At 35.0% G+C, this 22,149-nt stretch overlaps 1 protein-coding gene across 2 annotated transcripts in view; it reads right to left on the bottom strand.

The window, feature by feature from the left end:
- Positions 1-20,929: 20,929 nt before the first annotated feature.
- The window catches only part of LOC127876904 (high affinity cAMP-specific and IBMX-insensitive 3',5'-cyclic phosphodiesterase 8B-like), a 406,208-nt gene continuing 404,988 nt past the window's right edge, over positions 20,930-22,149 (bottom strand). For both annotated transcript variants that reach the window (XM_052422410.1, XM_052422409.1), the window contains exon 21: positions 20,930-21,179. The gene's annotated coding sequence lies outside the window, so the exon portion shown is untranslated. The remainder of the gene's footprint in view (positions 21,180-22,149) is intronic.

Genomic DNA, 22,149 nt, shown 5'->3' with positions numbered 1-22,149 from the left:
TTTGTAAGAAGCTCGGATATACACAATACAAAAAGACAATCATATTCAAATACAGTATTTCCTTATTGGTTTTATTGGTTTTAATAGTTGTTGTTTACCTTGTCGCTTAAAATAGACTTCGTAGCACATCTCAACAGGTGATGCTTTTTTCCGAAAGCATTTTTTTTCATCAGAGAATTCAAAAATTATGGTTACTGTGATGATTTCGAAGTACAAAATTTACTTCAAAATTCATAACATTAACACGGCTATATTGCCACAACGTTATGTCAATATATTTTAAGATGAATACTGCCTGTTGTTTTTCAGTTAATCTGAATAGTGCGTCCAGACAGCCAAGCTATTAAAGGGGCCTTTTCACAGATTTTGGCATTTTTTTAACTTATTCATTAAATGCTTTATATTGATAAATGTAAACATTGGATCGTAAAAGCTCCAGTAAAAAATCAAGAAAAAAAATTAAAAAAGGAAAAGAACATTGCCCGGAGCAGGTTTCGAACCAGTGACCCCTGGAGTCCTGCCAGAGTCCTGAAGTCAAAACGCTCTAGCCTACTGAGCTATTCCGCCGACTACACATTCATGACGTATTTTATACCTTATATAAGCAATCTTCGTAGTTGCACAAAATTTAACGACAAAAACAGAACTCTCCATTTTATTCAATCGTTTCGCGTTGCAACGCTTTATAATTTTTAGGTTTTAAAATCGTCAAAAGATGCATATAATGGCTATATAAGAGCATGGTTAATGTTCAGTATTACTGTTTCCTCACAAATATCATAACTAAAACGAAAAATTACGAATCTGAGACAACTTTTTTCAATTTTGTCAATTTACCAAAGCGTGAAAAGATCCCTTTAAGCGTGTTGTAAGCACTTTGATCAAAAGCAATGTCTTCTCAACAATAACTCGAAGCACAAGTTTATTTCACAAAGATATGAGAGTTCTCGGTAATACTAGTTGTCTTGTAATTTTTTAACTCTTGAAAAGTGCATTTATCGCGGATTGCCAACGTACAATAAGGTTAAATCTGTCTCAGTATTCAAGTTACTCAGACTTGCTGGTGCGGTAAGTACATTCAGCAAGCTGGAGCACTTAGCTACAGAGCCTCTTTAAATAGAATAACAAAGTTCACATATTCTGTATAAGCAAGCTACTGCGATCGTCTTAACATAATATATATTATGTATTCCAGACGTTTTCAAGATGAATTGTCTATATCATATATATTTTTATATCCCAGAAGTGTTATCGATGATTTATCTATATCTATATGTGTATTACAATCAATTTGTTAGTATAACTTACCAGCTTACGATTGCAGCAACCATTATTTGATTGCGAGTAAAAGGATTGATGAAGACTTACTTTGAATTGTGTATGCAAGTATTGGAAATGATACATGTCCACAATATTGTCACAATGCGGGAATTAGAGGCGCTGGATTCACAAAACAATTTAGCTGAACATTTAAAGTAAGATAACAGTGTATGTCTCGATATTGTGCAAATGAATTGCAGATATATAAGAAGAAGAAAATTCGGAAAATAATCAGAGCGTTATGGAAGTTCAATATTATTTTCAAATATATTGTTGAGTTCCATATATCTAACATTGCGGCGTAAATGCCCTTTTATCGTTAAGACAGTAACTATTTAATTTTTTAGCAACGATGCGAGCAGCATAATTTACTCATAACTACGCAAACAAAGCATAAAATATGATTCACATGTTATTTTTTGCAGATGAGTACAAAATATAAGTATATGATTTTCGAATTTTCGAATTGGAAAGTAAATTTACTTTTACTTTCCGCTATTCAATTAAGGGCAAACGACGTGAATTACTTATGTATACAACACAATATTTGAAACACAACATTAAACAAACAACAAATGTTGGGATAACGATTTAAAAACATCGATAGACTTAAACAAGTTTTAACAGATAGCCATGGAGGAACGGATGCAGACGTCAGAACCTCCATCAATAAAGCACGAGCATCCTTCTGTCAGCTGAAGAACATCTGAGGACCCAACGAGATATGCATCACCACCAAGATCAGGCTCCTCGAAACCACTTGGAGGCCAAAACTGATATACGATGCATATACCTGGGGAAGCACGGTCATCACAACAATGAAGAAAATTAAGGTTTTTGTGAACCTGAATCAGGAATAATCTCAAGATTCACTGGCCAGACAAGAATACCAACGAAGAAAAATTATGAAAATTAACTATGCAAGCTGCAACCTTTAGAAACGATGGAAAACCTTTTGTCAGCCTGAATCCGAGGCCAAGAACAATATGCTACCTAAGCTAAAGTTGCATTCACTCTTCACTAGGCAATAACCTTAAACATAATATTACATTAGGCAATACCATTATTCAACTTTCGTACACTGAGGTCAATGCTTTCAAATGACACTTATTCGTTGGGAACAAAAGAAGTCCACCTCTTACCATCTCGTTTGATCCTGAAAGGATGTAAAGTTTCACAAAAATTAATATTTACTACATTAGTGGTAATTAACGGAAATAACTGTTGTAATGTATAATTATCGTTTGCTCTTTAATTTGCAGTCAATGAAATATATTATTTTAATCATGTATTGCCAGTGAACTTTACTATGCTACCATTTCAGGTAAAACGTAATTAAACACTGTTTTATAATTGTTATTTATTAATTTCGCATCATTTTTAACGGTTTTTATTTGAACTTATCAATTTTCTTCAGCACGTAACACCCGGGTTGGCGAAAACTATTGACTGTTCAGTTGAATGGATGGTATGTCCGTTACAGAATGAAACAATGTTATGAAACGGTTTCAAATCAATAGGAAATGGAAACAATCAACAACTAGCGATTTCTCTCGATTCCACTTATTGAGGCTGTTACCTTGATAGAACCGGTAGTTGGTGTCTTGACCAAATTCTGAAAACGTTCCTTGATTAATTAATCATGAAACGTTTTCAGAATTTTAACCCTCGGTTTTCTTAATGCTATTCGGGCACCGTATCTACAACGAAATCGCAATCTCGATAACAAGATAATCAATAAATTGCCAGCAAGAATAGGTAGGTTTTAAAACACAACGAATGTTATAAAAGTTGATAATACAGCGCATTTCCACTCAGACAAGGGTTACATGCCAACCTACTGATGATTGGCGTTTAAAAATGATAATTTAACTATAAACTACACCATTTAGAATATCTGTTAAATGGTAACCAGAAAAAAAACGCTTAAAAAACAATATGATTAACAAAACGCTGGACATAAATTATGAAAATGAGGTTTGCGTAAATGGCATTGTCAATGAGAAGCGTTTTTCCAAATATGTGTCTGTTTACGTGTAGGCCCCCCTGTATTGCAAATGACTGATAAAATGTAACTCTCATACATAAATACATGTGTTTGCATCAGGCAAATACAGCGAATTCTATCTTTACCGGATAACCATCACGAGCACTTTCTATCAATATATTGGCACTACGTTATAAAACACACAGGGAAAATGTTGAGTTGTACATGTTGTTTAATGCGATTTCTGCTGTTATTTTACACCTGCATATGTTTTGTTTTCTAACGAATAATCACTATATGACAGGTGCAGTTGTCATATTCTACCTCAAAGAGCGAATAATAGACATAGTAGTTTGAGTGTCAGTGTACTGAAAATATGATTTTGGATCTATGGCAACGGTTAATAGTACTAAATAAGGAAACTGGGAAGCTTTTTATTTAACGTGTCCGATAAATAATTCTCACAAGGTATTCACGAATGTGCTTCCTAAGCAAATTAAAGCCCAAACCGATTTGGTTTGACAGTTCTAAACCTCTCCATTTTTATAATATGTTGTGTTAAAAAAGGTGATTTTAAGTAATGTCCTGTACTGGAAAGAAAATGGTCAGAGCGCTTGATGAAAAACCAACCAATGACAATTATACTGTCTGAACCAATAATATATATTTTATTTTAATTTATGTTTCACAGAAACTCGCAGGTTTTAACGTTTTTACCAATGCTTTATTAATCGGCTTTGAAAATACTCAGCTACGAATTCGTGTTTGTTTCTTGATTTTTAATTGATTTTAATGACAAATGAATAAAATCCAAGGGTAATAACAAGGAAAGATCTCCGTATTAAACTGTGTAGAAACTTTCTTCAGCCAAGTAGCTAATAAAATATACATAACAGGAGAATTCACACAGCAGTGCTAAAACCAAAGGATTCAACTTAAACGTGATTAAAGCTGAGGTCGATTTGATACTTTTAATGAAAACATCACGACTAGAAAATATTTAATCACAATTAACTTATATATAAATTCGCCTCACAGTATTGCTGTTCAATCTAAAAACGATAAATTAGAATATTCATTTGAAAGATAAAAGATCTATAGAACAAAAGACATGCAGCTCACAACGGCACGATACAATTACAGTAAAACAACTGAATCCCTTTTTGTACCAGCTTATTGGCTTGTCTGATCAAATAATTCAAGACTGGGCAGCAATCCTTAAGACATCGTTGGATATGGACATTAGACATGTGCGTAACTAGGTTAGTTTTCAGATATATTCGTATTGTTCTAACTTGAATACTTTCTAAAATTCTCCGCCATTGAATTCTTTTCCACAGTGTTATGTCTGTCATTTGTTAATTTCAGTGCGTGTGCTATTACTTACTCTCAGTTCTATGTGTAAATAAAGTATGTAGCGCAGAAGTAACAATACATGACGGTCAGTTTAAATCTGATATTCAGTTAAAGCGTAAAAAATATTCATCAATTTAAAACAACGTATCACATGTTATTTAATGCCACTTCCATGGCATGTAATATGTTATTAATTAAAGTCAGACAATAAGTCAGTTGCTAGTGTTTTTTTAATTGATTGTAAACATGAATAGGATAGATACAAACTGACGGGAATACAACTTGAGATATATAGAAACATACAAGTGTCGCATATGTTTTATTGCTTATTCCTAAATTAAGCTACTTTATCATGTTTTTATTAATTTCATTCAAAATGATGTTGTTTTTTCTAATTAATAGCAGAGCCACACGCTAACCACATGTGAGTTGAAATTAAACAGGTTTTAAAATAAAAGAAAGCCTATTGAATATTATAATATGAACATCATATATATTATATATGATATGATATGAAACATGATCGCTGTTCAGTATGTCCCATTTACACGATTCCAGATCAATCAACAGGCGATATATCCTTCATATGCTATGTGCTTAATGAAAGTGTATCACAGGCTATACATAACAGCACAATTGTTCATAATTACATATAACATTATCAACAAAGGGTCGCCTTTTAATAGTCAGTGCTAACCTCATGTTTGGTCACGCACACATCATATTCAGACACAATGCAATTTGATTCAAATACAAAATTAATAAAACAATGTACTTTTTTACAGGGACGTTATTGTTAACGATCCAACTAAATAAATGCAAGTAGCAGCAACTTCCCTGCTTGCGCAAATATTAAAGATATATTGAAATGAAGACTGACCACCGTATAATATAAAATGCTGTATAAACAATGACATCGGAATACATTCTGGGAAGATTATGTATTCGTATAGCATGGGAACGATTGTCAAACAATAATGCAATACATATAGGCACTAAACAATGCACACAAGAGCACAACAAAAACACGTGTTAAGTAACGAATACATTCGATATTAGTCTGTCAACAGACTGATAATTTGTTTTTCTTTTCTAATTTCACAATTACTTCTTGAGATGTACTGCAATACAATATCAAAGCTCCTTTTCTCTTCTGCCTGAATTATCATTTTAAGCAGATAAGAAAACGTAACTCTGTATTGTATAAGTACAGTACTAGGAGTAGGAGAGAGTTATCTCTATAAAAATGATAAAATGATAATGCAGGACTGTAAACAGTCTAACTCGATATTTGTGCTTGATGATCCAAAGCTTTGCAATGAGCGTAATGAGAGAGATCACACAAGAGACAATGTTAAACGGCGAATACTGTTACCTTAATTAATGTTTACAACTTCATTTAACTTTTATATGAATACGTGTATGTATATAATTTATCCGAGTGGTATTCTTACGTCTATAGTTTTGAGCATCTTACTCCAGCGTCGGCATTTTTTTAATGTTCATCTTGTAAGTGATATTTAACACACTCTGTATGTTTCAGATGTTAAATTGTTTCTTCCTTAGGACGTTTATTGACATAAACAACATGTCCATTTACAAATAAATGATCAGTGCAGTGGTTAAAGCAGAATAATGGGAATCGCATGTTATATAGTTCCAATTGAAGTTGCGAAACGTTAATGGAGAACGCGATTGGTAAAAGCCTAAAATGTGTGAAACCGGAAAATTTTGATGGGGGTCCAGGGGGCTGAGGGGGCGCCAGGGACCCCGATGGGTGCATAGCAGAGTCATGGTGGGGGATATGGGGGGAAGCCCCGCCCCCCCCCCCGAAGCTCCACAAATTGAGCCAATTAGAAACCATTTTAAGTAAGGTAATAGTACATCTCATGTGACTTCACAAGACCATCTTATTTTCTCCATTATATTGATATCAATGTATTGCTTTAAAAAAATGTCTTTAAAATGCCAGTATTTATGAACCAAACCGGCAGAGTTGCATTCACACATTTTAATACATTGTTTCATAAAACCACCGCATACACAATAGGTCAGAAGACGTATTTAGCGTGTTTTCATAGAACCCAACACTTAATCCAGTTTCGTCCGGAAGTTCTCTCTTTAATCACTACAATCACTCAACATAAAGAGCATAACGATAATGATGCGGCGGGTTTTATTGGAAATTAATTTAAAGGAAATGTCAAATCCAAATTGTTCCCGATATAATTTATTTTGTTTAAACAACGAAGTTTTTAACCGAAATCAACAGCTCTCAATGTCCTCTGCGCTACAAAGTTTGTATCCAAAAATCAATACACGCACGCTTTCCATGCGTAATGCGTGACGTTGTTCATTGTCGCATAAATTTCGCGTACTTTTTTATCGGGACAAAGAGTCAACAAAAGATATGAGGAATTTATATTAATAGTGTTATGGTAATTCCAATTCTGGCATTGTGGTATCGGAGGAGACTTCCCGCAGTCCGACAGATGTAAACGTTACCAAACCGCAGATCCAGTGTGCATAATCAACGGGGTTTCCCCAGTTTTACACACGGGCTGGACCGAATGTAAACACAATTTTAAGAACCTTATTTTAATATTTGAAAAAATCTTTGGTGCATAAAAGACAGTTTTTCTTGCAGTTTGTGCCGATATCTTAAAAGGGCCTCTTCACGTTTTAGTAATTTGACAAAATTAAAAAAATGTTTCAGATTCGCACATTTTCGTTGTAGTTATGATATTTGTAAGGAAAAGAATAATACTGAACATTTACCAAGCTCTAAAATATCCATTATATGCATCTTTAGACGATTTAAAATCCTGAAAATTATGAAACGTTGCAACGCGGAACGATTGAATAATATGGAGAGTTCTGTTTTTGTCGTTATAGTTTGTGATACTTCGAGGATTGCTTATAAGTATAAAATACATCACTCATCGGATGAGCATGGATGGCCGAGTGGACTAAGCGATAGACTTTTACATCAGGGGTCAGTGTTTCGAGCCCAGTTCAGGGTTATTTTAAGGCACAATACAGCTGGCGATTTTCTTGATACACTACCCGGTTTATCAAAGAATTCAATACACAAATGCAGTCTGTTGTACTCTTTTCATTCCGGAAACCGAATTGACACTCATTGAGAACATTATTATTCTCCAGCTATTTTCGTAATCTACTGCCCAGCATGATTGAGAAAATATAAGGGTTATCCCCCTGTAGTTGTTTACATCATTCGCTTCCCCCTTTTTAGGAACCGGAACTATGACGCCCAAAAACCATTAATATGGATAAGAGCTTGTAGAATAAATGTAATTAAATAATGAACATAATAAAGGAGACAACATTTTCTTACATTCGATAAAAATTTCAGGAATAAGCTGGTCGAATCCTCCACTGTTTTCTCTTTTTATGTACCCTATTGCTTTCTTGACTTCATCGATTGTAAAGTCATTATCTAAAAATTACAGAAGTATATTCACTCTCTAATAAATTTGTTAAACTCTGTTCGCCGTATTATTGGAAAAACTATCCCTGTTAGAAAATAAATTCTTAAAATGTTCAAGAAATATATCCGGAGATAAATAATTACTCTTGCGACAATTATTTATCTATTTTATTTGATTCCAAAATTTCTGAGGATCGGACTTTGCATAAGAGCGAAAGTTTTGTCGATTGTGTCGAGTATTGTTGATTGTTAAAGGTACACATGTATGGCAAGCGGTTCGACGCATAATCCCAATAAACTAGGTTTCTCATGAGAACATAGGTTCTCAGAATGCGAACCTAGGTAAGATTGCGCATGGCTTCAAGAACCCAAGTTTTCAAATGAGAACTTAGGTTTTCATGAGAACCTAGGTTCTCATTTGAAAACCTAGGTTCTCATGAGAACCTAGGTTCTCTGAATGAGAACCTATGTTCTCATGAAAAAGCTAGTTTCTTGGGATTATGCGTCGAAATGTTTGCCATAACCGTGGTTTTCATTTGGGAACAAAAGATTCTCTAAGAACCTAGGTTCTCTGAAAACCTAGGTTCTTAGAGAACCTAGGTTCTAAGAGAACCTAGGTTCTCATACACACGGGCTGGACAGAATGAAAACACGCCGTTAAGAACTTTATTTTTGCAGATATCTCAAGTTATTGAAATATGTTTGCAAAGTCTTTACTGCATAAGTTTTTCTTGCAGTGTTGCCGATATCTTATGATTGAATAATACATTATTACACATTATAAATAGAGATAAAACTTTTATTTATACCATAATGATTGTTTACTATATCACAGACATACTTAAAATAGACAACTGTACCGTACAGTCGTTTGAGGAACGAACAAGGGAACTGAATGTCTGAAACTCATTTAATGCTGTATTCAATGTATTATGTAACGATTGATCTGAATTTGTTTCAATTTTTAGTCTCAAAATATTTTTTACAACTAAAGATGCCCTGGCTGCGAATTTGTCGTCTTCACCCATTCCGCTATTCAAGTTTCGTAGAATATTACTGAGCATTGTCTGAACATTGTTCAAAAAATGTTCTTGGTGGGTAACATTCACGGTTTCACGCATATTTCTTATCATTTTAGACATATTACGTCAGCGTGTACCAAGCAATGGGAGACAACTGGAGGTTAATTATGGAAAGCGGTTCGACGCATAATCCCAAGAAACTAGGTCCTCATGAGAAACTAGGTTTATGAAATCCCAAGAAACCAGATTTCTCATGAGAACCTAGGTTCTCATGAGAACCTAGGATTTCATGAGAACCTATGTTCTCATGAGAAACCTGGTTTCTTGGGACCTAGGTTCTCATGAGAATCTAGGTTCTCATGAGAACCTAGGTTCTCATTTGAAAACCTTACTTTCTAGGACCAAGATTCTCATGAGAAACTAGGTTTTTCATGAGAACCTAGGTTCTCATAGACACATAGAACTTAGGTTCTCATGAGAACCTAGGTTCCTATTCTGAGAAGATAAGTTCTCGTTTGGTATCCTAGGTTTTCACAAGAACCTAGATTCTCATTTGAAAACCTAGGTTCTCATTAGAACCTAGGTTCTCATGAGTAAACCAGTTTCTTGTGAATATTCTTCGAACCGCTTGCCATACACTTGGCACGCCTTTTAATTCGGTTATATTCAGTTCTGGACGTTAAAAAAGCTGTATGGTTGTCCAGCGAACGATTAGTATAATATGATTTCTTAGCCCGTTTATAACTCTTGCGCGCAGCCTCGCATTCGCCGTCAAACCATGGACTAAATTTACGCACGGGTTTATTTTTAGAATTAAAAAGTGTACTAGTTCTACCATATGTATCAAATGTATAGCCATACAACAATTTGGCAAAGTTGTCAACACCTAAATCGACATTCGTATTACCACAGGTAATGTCATTTACAATATTTTCTAATTCTTGTAAATTAGTTTGCATTGTTTGAATATACGCGTCACGCGTATCGTTATACTACCAAATTAACTTTCTGATTGATACATTTTCGCTTGCATAAAACAAGTTATAAACATTAAATTTTAAGGATATATGGATTGGCGCATGCGGAGAAAATGAAAACAATTCATGCACTTCGAAATTACTTATAAAGGGAAACAACTCCTGGTGTGCTAAGACATAATCGATAGTACTATTACCGTTAGCCGTCATAAACGTGTAATCACCTGATCCAAAACGACCATTTACTATTCTCAGATCTGAATTTAAACGTAATTCTATTAGTTTATTACCAGACGAATTCACGATTGAATCCGTGCATGAACGCTCCGGTAAATAGTTCTCAAACAAGTCATTTTTGACGATGCTGCGAAGCAACGTTTAAGTTATCAGATCATGAAAAAATTCTTCACAATGGCAACCTATGTAAAAGACCGAGCCAGTCCGATTGAGATAGCTCGATTTTTCTAATCGGCATACCTCGCTGATTATCATTGATAAAGGTATAGGAAGCTCAGCTATAAATAGGACAGCATATTCTGGGAAACGATTTAATAATAGTTTGAAAACGTTAATTTTAAATCAGTTATATTCAATCCATTATATGTTTTAGATCAATGAAACAACTATGCATTTTCTGTATAGTATATGACATTTGTCGTGATTCAGTAAATGAATTGCGAATTAAAACGTGTATAATTAACTTTCAACGCGATCATGAGTGTAAAGAAAACAAATTATTTCGAACCTGCCATTTGTAAACGTTGTAGCGACTATGGTATATAAACAGCATAATAGCCGTGTAATATCCGTGATACTCGCTCTTCTGCATGCTTACTCATTTTGCATATTTAATAAACTGTTCAAACATAAATTACAGAGCCACATCAGTGCACATACTATGTTTGACAATCCATTCGTTTGTTGGATATTGTTTGCTGTTTTAAACACATATTAGGTCATATCGCGGAGATTTAGTTAACCTTACCATGTGTTCATGGGCGAACTCACGTATTCAAGTGCTCTTACGACTATGTGCTCATACCCACTTTCGATCGGGAATCATCATGAAATTATTGCCGTACTTAACGAACAAACATGCCTGAACATCTTGAATTAGAGAAAAAGAAAAATAATCAAAAGAGAAAAAGTATATGTTCATGCACATGGGATTGTGAAATCACGTCCGTACACATAGCATCATTAACATAGGAAAGGAAACAACGAAATATTAAGTTTGGTATGATATACATATGAAATTAAAGAGCATGGTGTAATTAAAGAGCATGTCAAGTTTTGAATTTATATGCTGAAACGTAATGTTATAACCCACACACGTTTTACTGTAACAGACAGTTTTTTTAATATAAGTAGTACAGAAAATACACGTCGAATACCTTTTTAAAGATATTTCTTGTTATATTTGATCGAGAATGTAACCCGCCTCCCAGTTTCGCTGAAAGGATCAAGTTCCCCACGGATACTACTTCCCCTCACCCCCCCCCCCCAAATTTTTTTCGTACCCTACAATTTTCGTACCCAATTTTTTTTTGTACCCAAATTTTTGCTCGTTATCAAATTTTTTTGCGTACCCAATTTTTTTCGTACCCGAATTTTTTCGTTACTAAATCTTTTTACGTACTTATTTTTTTTGGCATAATTTTTGTACCCAATATTTTCGTACCCATTTTTTTCCTACCCAAAATTTTCGTACCCACATACACAATTGTGGTGATGTAGATAAACTTTAATAGAAGCTTTTATATCAATCCTCTTCAAAAGCATCGTCACACCAGTACTGTCAGTACTTTGATTATTTGTGTGCGTTATTATGCCTTAGCTACGGTAGGAACCGTAACCCGTGACTGCCTGTGTGGATAACTCCATTACATTTAAGCAGATGAGAATGCTAAAAGCGTCAGCTCTAACCACCGCATCTGCCTGTTCTCAATGGTACACTACATAGAGTGTATTTAACAGCTTGTAAGACAACGTTGGCCAGTCTAGTGTTTACCATTGAAATCTGTACATATTGGCTGCTTTCAGTGAAAACGGGGCTTAATGCATATCAAATTAGATAAGCGTGTGCACACTGATAAGCTGTATCAATGATTTGAAAAAAAAACACACACATCTCACCCTGTGTTTTAAGACACACTCTTTATAAATTTAAATGGTTTGTGGTCATTTCAAACTTGCGATATAAAAAGCTATTACATAATTTTGAAAACTGAGTTGCGTCTAAGATTATACAACAGCGAACAAATTCAGTGCCTTCAGCGCTTTGATTATCTATAGCGTCAATAAATACAGTTAACTTTTCATCAGTTCGTAAATAATCAGATTTATTCTCACAGCGTGCGTTTAAATCGTCAATAACACAAGTTACGCCTAATGTTGAATAAAGACAAACAGTACGCTCTAAATACTCGAAAAAAAACTTTGCTTTGCAGATTTAAATACACTGAGTTGTGTTGTGGAATATATAAAAAACAAATATAAATATTAAACGTGGTATTAATAATTGACCTATCAAGTTTAACCCCGATTGCACCCTGACTATCGGTTTCCATAACAGAAATAGCTATTTTCAAAAAAGCTCTAGAAAACAAAGAGATTCCACCATGTCCGCGTTTACTGCTATGACTGTTAATACCCAACAAACCAGGAACATTTATACATTCATAACCATCTTATTCGGGTACAAAATCAGATCTTAACAATGTTTCGTAACAAAAGACAATATCAAATGGATTTGAAAAGTTTACAAATTCTTCGTCGTTAATGCAGTTTTTTAGACCGTTGCTATCTTCAATATTGCAAACAATTATGATCAAGGTTAAAGTTTTAGGACGGACACACATACAATGACAGACAGGTTAAAAACAATATACCCCCGATTATTCGACACAGGGGCATACAAAAAGAATAATTATTATGAATAACATGAAAGAGTACCACGTTTTATTATTATACTATTAATAGCATAATTCTTAAATTGTGCTTTTTTTCCTGTTATATTAACCATCATGAATTACAAATACCTCAACAATAATATATAAGAACGCAAAAATAGAGAATATAAGGTTAGTGTTGATTATAGATAAGGTTTATCATGCGAGGCTTGGAAAACAAAAAGCACGAGCCTTGGCGAGTGCTTTTTCGTTTTCGTGCCGAGCATGATAAACCTGATCTATAATCAACACTAACCTATTATTCTATTTATCCCACTTTTTATTCAGTAAACTATTTTTATTTAAACAAAATAAGTTTTCATGAGTGTTTGTCGTACTTTGATAATGACTGTAGTGTAACCAAGGTCAGTGTATTACTCCGCGTTCCAAAAATAACCGCTGATCAAATAATCATATTTTTTTTAATCAGAATATCGTTCTGATACAAAGTGTCGAGCGTTATTTATTACACTTTTAATCATATTGAATTGCAAATCTTTAAGTTTTATGATATCAATATGGCATTAAGTTGTTATATACAAGGAACTACATTTGTTTACAACGTAGCCTAACACCACACACAATTCACTTTCGATATCAAACTATCGAGTCGATCACGAGGTGCACAATATTTCCTTCTTTGTTATAATATGTGGTTATTTCGTGACAAAATAACACAGATTACTTGGATTTAAGCTAATTATATACATTAACATTTTGAATGTTGAAAGTGGCACCAAAGAATTGTGAGGCAAAGTTGTTCGAACTAGAGAAAGACATTTGCAAGTGAAGTGACTGGGTGGGGCGAACATCAAGATCAACTTGTTCGACGGTAGACATCGGTTGTCTAGGCTGCATTTCGGCCATAGTTTCAGTGCGTGACGGTGAACAAGAGGAATCTGTTGGATTGTTACATTTACTGGACTGAGCAAGAATGAACACTTTTGCTGCTGTTCAACATATATATTGGAATAATTGGTTATGGACTGGACATTTTTGTGCCCTGTTATGGCCATGGTTTCAGTGGGTGGAATGTTTGCATTTCGAAGTTTTTGGACCAGGAATTTGCGAACTGAGTGGTTCGTTATTCTCTTGTGCTTGAGAAAGCCGGCGTCTTTTGCCATGGCCTTCAGCATCTGACCTAACTTGTTGACACCCAATTGTTGACGCAAGAATCACCGGGATGCAGTGTCATTTGTGCGTATTGCCAGGTAGAAAAGATGCTTTAAAGAAAAATCAGATGGACGCATATCCGAGTACATCTTGTAAATGAACACAGGATTTCTTGGTCCAGACGATTGTTTTCTACGGTCAAAGGGGAGCAACTCGAACTGACTTCTTCAAAGGGGAGCAACAACAACAGAACCTATTTGCATAGTGTTAAATTTACCTAATACTAGGTTTTAATGACAATAAATGACAAAAAACTCGTTTTTTTGCTACTTTCCTTTGTTTTAAGGTCATTAAGATTGACAAACATTTGAGATTGTTTTTATTATTGATGCACTTGGCAAATACAGGTGACGAGTGCGTGGGAAAAAGTAGTCCCGGTTCGGCAGTTGATGACGTCATTTCGTGCCATTGATTATAGCCTTGCCGTTGATTATAGATGAAAATTAATCAACGGGGCTTTAATCAACCGATTTCGCTGTAAAAGTGGGATAAATAAAGAAAGTAGTTTGCATGCAATTTAATAAACCTATTTTATCCCACTTTTACAGCGAAATCGGTTGATTAAAGCCCCGTTGATTAAATTTCATCTATAATCAACGGCAAGGCTATAATCAATGGCACGAAATGACGTCATCAACTGCCGAACCGGGACTACTTTTTCCCACGCACCTCGTCACCTGTATTTGCCAAGTGCATCAATAATAAAAACAATCTCAAATGTTTGTCAATCTTAATGACCTTAAAACAAAGGAAAGTAGCAAAAAAACGAGTTTTTTGTCATTTATTGTCATTAAAACCTAGTATTAGGTAAATTTAACACTATGCAAATAGGTTCTGTTGTTGTTGCTCCCCTTTGAAGAAGTCAGTTCGAGTTGCTCCCCTTTGACCGTAGAAAACAATCGTCTGGACCAAGAAATCCTGTGTTCATTTACAAGATGTACTCGGATATGCGTCCATCTGATTTTTCTTTAAAGCATCTTTTCTACCTGGCAATACGCACAAATGACACTGCATCCCGGTGATTCTTGCGTCAACAATTGGGTGTCAACAAGTTAGGTCAGATGCTGAAGGCCATGGCAAAAGACGCCGGCTTTCTCAAGTACAAGAGAATAACGAACCACTCAGTTCGCAAATTCCTGGTCCAAAAACTTCGAAATGCAAACATTCCACCCACTGAAACCATGGCCATAACAGGGCACAAAAATGTCCAGTCCATAACCAATTATTCCAACATATCTGTTGAACAGCAGCAAAAGTGTTCATTCTTGCTCAGTCCAGTAAATGTAACAATCCAACAGATTCCTCTTGTTCACCTTCACGCACTGAAACGATGGCCGAAATGCAGCCTAGACAACCGATGTCTACCGTCGAACAAGTTGATCTTGATGTTCGCCCCACCCAGTCACTTCACTTGCAAATATCTTTCTCTAGTTCGAACAACTTTGCCTCACAATTCTTTGGTGCCACTTTCAACATTCAAAATGTTAATGTATATAATTAGCTTAAATCCAAGTAATCTTTGTTATTTTGTCACGAAATAACCACATATTATAACAAAGAAGGAAATATTGTGCACCTCGTGATCGACTCGATAGTTTGATATCGAAAGTGAATTGTGTGTGGTGTTAGGCTACGTTGTAAACAAATGTAGTTCCTTGTATATAACAACTTAATGCCATATTGATATCATAAAACTTAAAGATTTGCAATTCAATATGATTAAAAGTGTAATAAATAACGCTCGACACTTTGTATCAGAACGATATTCTGATTAAAAAAAATATGATTATTTGATCAGCGGTTATTTTTGGAACGCGGAGTAATACACTGACCATGGTTACACTACAGTCATTATCAAAGTACGACAAACACTCATGAAAACTTATTTTGTTTAAATAAAAATAGTTTACTGAATAAAAAGTGGGATAAATAGAATAATAGGTTAGTGTTGATTATAGATCAGGTTTATCATGCTCGGCACGAAAACAAAAAAGCACTCGCCAAGGCTCGTGCTTTTTGTTTTCTAAGCCTCGCATGATAAACCTGATCTATAATCAACACTAACCTATTATTCTCTATGTTTCTATGTCATAAAATAACTGTACATGAACTATATAATGCACTTTAGAGCCTTATCTTTGGTCTTTACTGATAAGCTTAGTTAACCTACAGTGTTTTGGTGTAATGATTGTACATCTAAGATCAATTGGATTGGAAAAAATCAATAATCTCAGCAGTCTATTGTGCAATGAAACTGTTTCCATGGCAACCTTGGTTTTAGTAAATGCACTGGTGTACCTGTCCATATTTAGTGCAGATATTGACCATCCATAAAGAAGACATAATGCTGATCATTTTCATGCATCTTTTTCACTATTGGGTGTCATTAGTTTGCATTTACATGTGTATATCCTTTGATTGTGTGCATACTGTAATTCATTTCTTTCTGAGTAGTGTTTAGATGATGTTTAATGTCTCAACTACCAGTAACTAATAAATAACACAAGTCTGTCATCTGATAACCAATATATGTCATGTTTATACTCAAAATGAAGCATTTTGTTAGAAGAACATGGATATGCTATTTGTTGTCTTGTATTATTTTGACTCTTATTTTTATACATGAATTTTAGTTAATTGTCATGTTTCCTTTGTCTTTGCTGAGGAGTCACAGAGGGAGGGGCTGAAATGCCTTGCCTTAGATCCTTATCTGTCAATCAAAATCTCAACACTCCTCTTAGGTTATGCAACAGCCAATTAAAATTGAGTTAAACCCAGAAAAGATGTATTGAAGTATATTATTTGATGTTGACTATTGGCCAATGTTTTTTTAGCCTGAGGGTGTATTGTAACACTTTGTCCTCCCCGCGAGTTCACTGAAGTCAAAATTGAACATGTATGGTCAAAGCCTGTAGTGACTGTTACTTTGATCTCTTTGAACTATCAAACATGAAAGGACAGACCGGTGTTTATTGAACTCAATATAAATTACTTTGAACTATCATACATGAAAGAGACAAACCGTGTTTATTGAACTTAATTTAACTTACTTTGATTACTTTGAACTATCATACATGAAAGAGACTAGCATCCGGTGATCAGGTAAATAAAGATCAAAAGTCTTGTTTAGTTTTCCGGGACAATTACCGTTTACATGAGCACTAGTATAAAAGAGAAGCATTTTCTATGATATAACGAGTCGTTTTCTATAGAGAATTGCACGGTGAAGATGCCAATTTGACTTCAGGGGATAAGTGCTAGGACCTTAACAGACACAGACATTTATTGGACGGATTTTATTTGTATTGGAGTATCTGGATTTATTTATCTTGTCTCTATTATTTAATAAGGATAATATACAGAACAATATAATCTATACGATCATTTAACCAAGAATAAAAAGTTGATATATTCTACAAAAAGACTTGTTGCCTTATTACTTTGCAAACTTGATGGGTAGTTAAACGAACCTGGAACATTTCAGTCAAAACAAAAAATTACACAACGCGACTTAAACGAACTTTGAGAACCAATAGATTTACATAAGGGCAGAAGTGCCACAGTATAAAACATGCAGCACAGGGCTTTACAGCTGACTGCTTACAGAATCTGTGTCATTGGAAATTAATAATTAATTAATATTCTGGACATTCAAAATAGTTTTTAGAAATGGACATTTGGGAAATTTACGAACCCCTAAGATAGTTTATTAACAAGGGCTGTTTGTAAAACATGCATGCCCCCCCATATGGGCTGTCAGTTGTAGTGGCAGTCATTGTGTGAATATGTTTTTTGTCACTGTGACCTTGACCTTTGACCTAGTGACCTGAAAATCAATAGGGGTCATCTGCCAGTCATGATCAATGTACCTATGAAGTTTCATGATCCTAGGCCTAAGCATTCTTGAGTTATCATCCAGAAACCATTTTACAATTTCGAGTCACTGTGACCTTGACCTTTGACCTAGTGACTTGAAAATCTATGGGGTTCATCTGACAGTCATGATCAATGTACCTATGAAGTTTCATGATCCTAGGCCTAAGCGTTCTTGAGTTATCATCCGGAAACCATCTGGTGGACGGACCGACAGACCGACCGACATGTGCGAAACAATATACCCCCTCTTCTACAAAGGGGGGCATAATAAAGAAGAGAGATGAAGATGATTTCATTTCTTGTTTGATGATTCTCAACTTGCTATTGAACTTAGTAATTTTTGGAACAGTTTCAAATGGGATCGGTTTCTATGTGTACTTTAACTATTGGGAAAAAAGCTATCTTACATTAACCTACAACAACAAGAAGTTGGAGACGGGTGATGCTCCCAAAAGTATTTTTTTGTTACAATATTGCACTATATATTCAGATAACAGTTAACGCCTTGAGGGCGCAGTAGTTGGGGAGATAAGAATTTTTTTATAGAAAATTTCAAAGGGCCATAACTCTGTGAAAAATCATCCAACATGAACCCGCTGATAATATGCACATCTCCTCTTGGTAGTGAAGCTTCCCATAAAGTTTCATTGAATTCCGGTCATTAGTTGCTGAGAAATAGCCCGGACAAAAATTGTGCACTGATGGACGGACAGATGACTATATGCTCCCCCCAAAATAAATTTTAGGGGGAGCATAAAAACATTGTATTTGTTCAGAATTATTTATTTTTTTAATTTAACAATCTGTTGTTTTTTCGAAAGCTATTCTTTTCAGTTTGCTTGAAAGATATTGGTTTGTTTATTGTTGTTGTTTTTTTGCTTTCGCCTTAATCTTTTTTACGAGCACATTAAAAAAATTAAATGCAACAATAGCTGTCTCCATCGAAGACATATGCCCCCCAAAAAGCTTTTTTCGAAACCTAAACGAAGATTTCGAAACCTTTATGCGGACCCTTAGTTTAAGGTCAAGGTCAACAGGGTCAAATTTGTGTGCGTATGGAAAGGCCTTGTCCATATACACATGCATACCAAATTTGAAGGTTACATCTGAAGAGACATAGAAGTTATGAGCATTTTTTTGAAACCTAAACGCAAAAGTGTGACGAAAGGACGGACAGACAGATGGACAGTGAATCACTAAATGCCCTCCTTCAGGGCTTAAAAAATTAACGTATGAAACAAATTGAACCATGATTTTACGAGTGCTGCATTGAAATAAAGGAACTGAAACAAATATATAGTCATTTGTTCCTTTGATTGTTTCATTGTACACAAACATAGAGGATTGTGCATATAATTATTATATTTTCTCAAAAACAACATGTTTGATTTAATAGTTTCAGCCTGAAGTAACAAATAATGTAAAAACATATACTTAGAATTTTCAGGTCATGTTGACAAGTTAAGATGACTAAAAATGAACTCAATGAAACTAATTCAATGTACATTTAATACCAGTGTGTTGCCACAAGGCAAAACTGTTATATGTTTTTCGACCACATACCGGTATTCAACGAAAACTGACATTTACTGAGATCAAAATGTCCAAATATTGTATATTGGTTAGTTTAAACACATTTATCAATTACTGCAGACAGTTTTCTCAGGCAAGGCATGTGACTTCTTGAGTGTTAACAAAATTTCACTTAAAGGACCCTTTTCACAGACTTTGGCATGTATTGGAAGTTGGTCATTTAAGACTTTATATTGATAAATGTAAACATTGGATCTAAAAAGCTCCAGTAAAACAACAAGAATAGAATAAAAGAAAGAAAAAAAAGTAACCCTCAACAGCACTCGAAGCACTGACCCCTAGAGTAAAAGTCTATCGCTTTAATTAGACCACTCGGCCATCCATGCTCATACAATAAGTGATGTATTTTTTACTATATATAAATAATCCTCGTAGCATCACACAAAATAAAAACAACAACAACAGATCTCTCCAAATTATTAAATTGTTTCATGTTGCAATGCTTTAAATTTTCAGGTTTTTAAATCGTCAAACGATGCATATAATGGATATTTAAGAGCATGATAATTGTTCAGAATTACCATTCCCTTACAAATATCATAACTACAACGAAAATTGGCAAATCCTAAACTTTTTTTTTTTATTTTGTCATTTTACCAAAACGTAAAAGGCATGTGCTTTAAGACATAGGTGAAAATTTGACCCGCCCCCAGAGGCCATGGTTTCCAACGTACCGGAACCATTTTAGTAATCGGCTGAGTTACCATAAACATTAATGTTCTTATGTAGTTTAATGAAGATTAGGCAAACAGCAAAACTTCTCAGCATGTTAATAAGGTCCCAAATGCCATATCATGAAAATGACTGCCATGTTTTGAAACAAACCTGATTTATTTCTCAATCTGATACCATCATTAAAGCATGTATCTATTAATATTACCTAGTAACCTAGTGTTTGAACCCACGTGATCACATTCCAAACTCGGCCAAAAAGTAATTGAGGCAAATGATCTTACTAAGATTCACAAAGATTAGGAAATGCGTATTACCCCCAACAAGTGTTAACAAGAGGGCCTGAAAGGCCCAAAGTCACTCACCTTAGATAACAAGATATTATTGGGACAAATCTTTTGACCAAGTTTCATGAAGATCGGAAAATAAATGTGGCCTCTAGAGTGTTAACAAGGTTTTACTATAGCCATATAAGGAACAAGGGACAAAATTGTCACAAAACCAGGTTTTCATTGTGAAAAAAAAATCTGATAAAGGGAGAAAACTCAAACTGAACTTTTGAAATGACCAAAAAAAATTAACCCCCTTTGTAATTTTTTTTTTTTTTTTAAATCTATTTTTAGTCGTGGCGACCTTGACATTGGAGATATTGACGTGATTCTTTCGTGGGACACACCGTCCCATGATGGTGAACAAATGTGCCAAATGATTTTAAAATCTCACAATGAATGACATAGTTATGGCCAGGACAAGCTCATTTATGGCCATTTTTGACCTTTGAACTCAAAGTGTGACCTTGACCTTGGAGATATCGACGTAATTATTTTGCGCGACACACCGTCCAATGATGGTGAACAAATGTGCCAAATGATTTTAAAATCTGACGATGAACGACATAGTTATGGCTCGGACAAGCTCATTTATGGCCATTTTCGACCTTTGAACTCAAAGTGTGACCTTGACCTTGGAGATATCGACGTAATTATTTCGCGCGACACACCGTCCAATGATGGTGAACAAATGTGCCAAATGATTTTAAAATCTGACAATGAACGACATAGTTATGGCCCGGACAAGCTTATTCCGCCAGCCCGCCAGCCAGCCAGCCAGCCAGCCCGCCAGCCAGCCCGCCCGCATTCGCCAATCTAATAACCAGTTTTTTCCTTCGGAAAACCTGGTTAAAAATACCCCGCCCCGTGGTGGCCATGTTTTTCAAGCAAATGCTATCATTTTTGAATTTATCCAAGATATTATTGGGATGAATCTTCTGAGTTTTATATAGATAGGACTATAAATCTGGCCTCTAGAGTGTTAACAAGATTTTACTATAGCCATATAAGGAAAAATGCCCGCCCCTTGGCAGCCATGTTTTCAAGCAAACACAATCATTTTCTAACTCATCCAAGATATCATAGGGACAATCTTCTGAGCAAGTTTCATGAAGATCTGAAAATAAATGTGGTCTCTCGAGTGTTAACAAGGTTTTACATAGCCATACAAGGAAAAATGCCCCGCCCCCTGGCGGCCATGTTTTTCAACCAACCGGCATAATTTTCCAACTCGTCCAAGATATTATTGGGATGAATCTTCTGACCAAGTTTCATGAAGATAAGTCAATAAATGTGGCCTCTAGAGTGTTAACAAGATTTTACTATAGCCATATAATGAAAAATGCACCGCCCCTTGGCAGCCATATTTTTCAAGCCCTCGTCCAAGATATTATTGGGATGAATCTTCTGACCGAGTTTCATGAAGATTGTACAATAGATGT

Source organism: Dreissena polymorpha, chromosome 4 (assembly GCF_020536995.1).
Source record: "Dreissena polymorpha isolate Duluth1 chromosome 4, UMN_Dpol_1.0, whole genome shotgun sequence".
NCBI classification, from domain to species: domain Eukaryota; kingdom Metazoa; phylum Mollusca; class Bivalvia; order Myida; family Dreissenidae; genus Dreissena; species Dreissena polymorpha.
This window is presented reverse-complemented; position numbering and strand designations above follow the sequence as displayed.